We start from the raw sequence: 6000 nt of genomic DNA on the forward strand, positions 1-6000 counted from the left end.
CCTTTTTCCTTTAGTTTTTTTTCAATTCACGGATTTATTTAAAATGTCCGAAAATCAGTCTTAAAAGTTAAAAGTATCAATTATAGATAACATTTGCTACTGGAAAATGTCAAGCGTGTATCGATACATGCCCACATCCAAATTATAACATAATTTATATATTATTTTCAATTTAATCGATAAATTATTATTGGATATTATTAGGTATATATTATAAAAAATATTATCTCTAGCTGCAAACATAAACTAGTAAATTAGCGGGTATGATATATAGGCCATAGGGTTATTATATGATAGAATGTTTTATTGTCAAGAAAATATTGAACCTGAAATGTCAGGTGATTAAAATATTAAAACCACAAGATATTCCTTGAATACGCTACTGAATGTATTATACTAGTATTTCTTCATATTAGTGATAAACTGTTACGCCCCTATATATAGGGTACAAATGTACAATATATATTATGTTTACAGATGGAATAAAAAATCACGATGTTTGAAATCGTTTTCTTTTAAACTTAAAGGTAAGTGGATATTATTTCTTAGTAATTATTGTGCCTATTTATTATATTATCATACTTGATTTAAAATTTTAGCCATTTAGGTATTTCATAAAAATAATACTTCGATAATACAACATAAAATTATAAATATTAATGTAGTGTACATATGATAGAAATATAAGTATATATCTATATTTTAATAGAAGTTTTTAGAACATACGATTTGATTACGTTGTAAAAGCGTTTTTTCGAAAGTTTAAATATGATATTATTTATTTTTCATCACTCATCAATCAATTATAAAATATAGTTAATCATAGTTTCTATTAATTTGTTATTGAATTGGTTATTGACTTGCTAACAATAATAGTTTGAACAGTTTTACCATAATTTCAATAACTTTAAAGTAAGTTTAACTGATCTTACACAGCTATTGAGCTATATACCTACATAAAAATGTTGATAATTTTACGTAGCACGCAAGTTTAACCGCTCACGCGTGTTATGAGATTATACAGTTGAATTTTATATTTTCATTCAAACTGTATAATATTATACATAAATTAAACATTCATAAATTATATAACTGATTAGCGCTAGATAAGAATAGCAATTGGCAATTCCTATACTAGGAATTGAGTGCATTGAGCAGTATTTTACTACCTACCTAAATATCCAAATTATTTATTTTTTCGTGCCAATCGTTTTGGAGTTGTTGTCCATTACGCAGTCATAATCGGTCAGTATTTCCATATAACCATTTACGGAACGGGCGATTCCTGCATGGAATTATAATTTACAATATTGTGACCGATTCAAAAATGATTAGTTACGCAGATGCGTAGATGGCCAGAGTAATCTATGCGATAGACTGTATCGTCTATTATTGGTCTGAAAAAATATTATTATGTAAATAGTTTAAAAATTATTTCTGAAATAATACACGTGAAAGGTAATACACTAATACAATAGTTTTTTAAATTTGAATATAAGCTATTTTCGGTCACATTGTTGGGAGTGTCCATTAATACAGATTCAATTTCAAACGTTATATACCTACAACTAATCAATTGAGTATTATGCTAGATTTTATGTCGAGTCAGACGAATAAGCAAAAGTTGTAAGTCTCCAACTCTGCAATTTATAACTTATAACTTGCTGCACTTGACAATTAAAATATTAACAAAAGCCTAATATAAACTTACAATTTACAAGTTATAACAAAGAATGGTTCTGCAGCTGAGCACAAATTTGCTATTTCGCGCGTAAAATAAATACTGCGTTGACTTCAAGCGCGCCCGCAGGATAATATCCCACTGGGAGTAAGATAAAAATTACTTATAGTCTAACATAAGTTTAAACTGTTACATTATAGCGATATTGATATTAAAGTACATGCAGTTAAAAATTCCTAAGGGGGGCCTCTTGCCTCCCTCCTCTGCGGGCGCTTTTGGTTGACTTCCTCTAACGACATTACCTATATTTACAGATATTTATGGGTGCACTGCCCATTTTGATGAGTTTTGGAATCAATGCACAAAACCATAAGCTAAAAAAGTTAAATATGTACTTATTATTATATATATTTATCGTCTTCTAAGGACCTAAATCTAAATAAATTAATAATATGAGTTGTAGCCCAGTGGGTCCTGCACCTGTCTACCTAATTAGCAACTAGGTTTTAAAAAAAATTATAATATATATGTGTATCTAACATAGGACTGAAGAGATCTGATTTTATAGGCACTATCTTCTCGTATTATATGTTTATTGTATATAGTGTACTTATATTATGATATAGTGTTTTATCCACTTGTAGCATTTAAGTTTTGATATTATTTTTCACATATTCGTAGTTTCCTTTTCTGCAGGGCGCTAGGTCGGGATAGATGTGGGTTAGTGTTGATAAAAAAACAAATAAAATGTGTTTACAATAGGTATAGAAAAATAAAAATTCTAACACTATGTGAATATATCGCTTGAACGACGGTAATATAATAAAATTATTTACTTTGCAATTTAATGTGTTACGCATATATGTTTTGAGATCAATCATTATAAATTATTTATAGTTATCAATAAAATATAATATTACGTACAGCTTTTTAATTGGTGGCTTTTTGCAATTGTGGTCGGTGAAAAAAAGTATAATTCTATAATTTCAAGGAATATATTGTATAGGTGATCGCCTGTAGTGCTTAAATGATTATTAAATTAATGTTTAAATTGTAATTTTTTTACTTAATCACATACTTATTATACTTGTGTGCTGATAGTGAATCGCTTGCAATTATTTTCGTTAGGCTATAAACAATATTATTATAGTTTATAATGATTAAATATATATATTACAATTTACAAGTATACAATAACGTCAATAACTGGCGCGTTTATTCGATCTATATTCACAATTTATTTTGCGTGTCTAAACACTCTTTAAATGCGTAGTGCAAAGTTGATTACTTTTTACTTTCGGTGATATTATAGGACTGCACACCTATGGTTTGCAAGCAAGAAACATGCTAGAAACGTCACTATTCAATTTTCACTCACAAATAACTGTCTTTAAGTGGTTTTATATTTAGATTATAGATATATATGAGCAGTCTTGTGAACAAATATACCTACGTGTTTTATGTTACAGTACGATATATATTGTTTGAACTCTGAGTTCAAAATTACTCTATGTGAACTACATGAATATTATTATGTCAATAATATGTGTACCTATACGAATTGTACTTCTTGTTTGCTATATGTAAAAAAATATCGGTTTTGGTTTGTTTTTAATGAATTTTACTTTTTGATTCTGTTTGAAATCAGTTGTACCTACTGACAACTGAAAACTATATAACCGTTAACCACGTTTTAGAGTTATACACTTATGGGTGCCTATACTTTAGTATCAAGTGATCCAAAATAATTTCGAATTTTATTCGTCTAAGAAAAATCTATATTTCTTTTTTTTTTCATTTATAATAATTTTAGATTTCGAGTTCAAGACTTATATTGTTTTAATATACATAATGCCTAGGTGCTTATCAGCAGATAATGTGTAGACGACAGACGTTCAATTATTACTGTTGCTGCTATTTTTTATTTTTTACAACGAACATTAAAAACTTGAACAACTAATTTTTAACAATCTACATTTTAGAATGGATTTTTTTGTAACAACAATATTATAAAGCATTATAGATATGGTACCTAGCTATATATTGTCTTGCGTCGCGGACAGCGAAGAAAATGAATATTTTTTTACGAGTCTTACACGCTGCGCAGTAACAAGTAGCCGATTCATACTTAAATTATTTTTTAACGATAACTTCTTCGTAATTTAATAAATTACACTCGTCCGTATCTACAAGCAGTCTGTGTGTATATAATATTATATGACGAACATATACATGAGATATTTTATTATGTACACCGATGGGCGATGACAATTATTTCTTCATTAGTATTCATAAATACCTAGTCGTGAGAATATCCGTCAGACCGAGTTTCCATGCATCCAACGATTTGACCGTCTGTTCAATATTTGAACAATATTATTATCACCTCCCCACGTGGGGACCTCCGTACATATGTGCCTATACTGCATATGTACCTGCTAGGTATAATACCTATATTACTTATAAGTTAAAACTTATAAGTTACAAGAGTGGCGTAATCATTTGAATATAGTATTTGACTACCCACCATAATATGATTGTATTATACTTATATTGGCTACATTGGCATACGGAATTACGTACTGGCTAATAAATGTTTATTTCATACAAATTAAAAAATATTTATAGGTATATATTTAAATTTTAAACAATAGGGTGCCTGAAACGTGTGAAACATCAGAGAATGGTATATCATTGCTATAATTACAATTATAAACTATATTATAATAATTGGACTTTAAATTGTATTGTTGTTTTTTTCATTTATCGAGATTTTTGATCCTCGTTTAGTATATTAGGTTAGGTTGTTAAAAATAATAAGTTTAACCAGATTATTTTAAAAAGTAGGGAATTACCTAATGAGAATTTTTTAATTTTAACCTTTCAAAAGAACCAACTAGATCTAACTTGCTACCAAAAACCAACATTAAATTTCACGATCAAACCATTTTTTCAATTAGAAAAAGTGTCTTAGAAAATGAATTAAGTACTGTAGTCTTTAAATGTTCACCAAATTTATATTTATATTATCATTTGCTATGGAAATGAGATTTAAAAATAATAATATTTTGGTTCTATTTGTGTTATTTATATATGAATATTGTATATATATATATGAAATGTTCAACTTTTTATAATTTTTTTTCGATTATGTACTTACCTGAATACCTATGATAAAAGTTCTGTTTAAGAATAAAAAATATTAAATAATATATAGGCGCATGGTCCCTTGTAAGTGTTCTTACATTAAGTATTTAAAGTTTTAAAAATATCAAAAATGCATAGTCACGTTTTTAAAGTTGAAATTATTAGTAATATATCGAAATCTCAAAATATATAAATTATTCTGTGGTTATAAAACATCATATCATTTTTAATTTAACACCTAAGGTTTGAAAATTGAATACAACATTCCTATACATTTTTAACCCGAATTAAAATAAAAAAGTTGAGCTTATTTTAATCAATCGTCATACGAATGGCAGATCTAGAATTTATTTTGGGGGCCCTTTATCTTTTTCCAAGTTTTACGACACAAATATTTAAAAATGGCCCATTTTATTAATCTAGATGCTAAGCCGATGGGGGGCCCATGCCCTCTGTCCCCCTTAAATCCACCCCTGCATCATGTAATATGTATATTGAAATATACCACTACGAGGGACCATCGTCTAAAATCTAAATCGATAAAAGAGTATGGTGAATTGTAACTTGTTGGTAGATGTACCTCTGCTGTGGCTCTGTGTGACTGTAGATACCTATATAACATATGTAGGATAATATTATGTTAACTATATATTTTTTGTATAATATGTCTAATATTTATGTTGTATGGCTCTTACGTTTTTGGATTTCTGGTTTTAACATAATATTTATTATTATATACTGTGCTCAATACCTATGCAATTTAATATGAGATTGTATTTGAATTTTTTAACATATATTCTTGGAATGTTTTGTATATTGTGAGAAAAAAATATACTTAAACTATCAACTATTATTATTTCTTCATCTTGTTTTAATTTATAGCTCCACAAGCTTTTAAGGCTTTTTCAAGCAAAAAATTTTTTTCAGTGTGATTTTTGCTGTAAATAAAAAAAACTATCAAGTGATATATCACTCTTACATATACATATTACATATATAATACCAAATATAGTTAATTACCTACAATCTATGCATTTATATGTACCTAATGAACATTTAAAGAAAATATATGTATTCTCTGATTATATTCATCTAATAATAATATAGTTGTTTGACAACATATTTTAACATTGTTTTCTCAATTTTCTGAGATGGCGTTACTCCTGTTTTTT

Source organism: Acyrthosiphon pisum, chromosome A2 (assembly GCF_005508785.2).
Source record: "Acyrthosiphon pisum isolate AL4f chromosome A2, pea_aphid_22Mar2018_4r6ur, whole genome shotgun sequence".
In the NCBI taxonomy this organism is placed as follows: Eukaryota; Metazoa; Arthropoda; class Insecta; order Hemiptera; family Aphididae; genus Acyrthosiphon; species Acyrthosiphon pisum.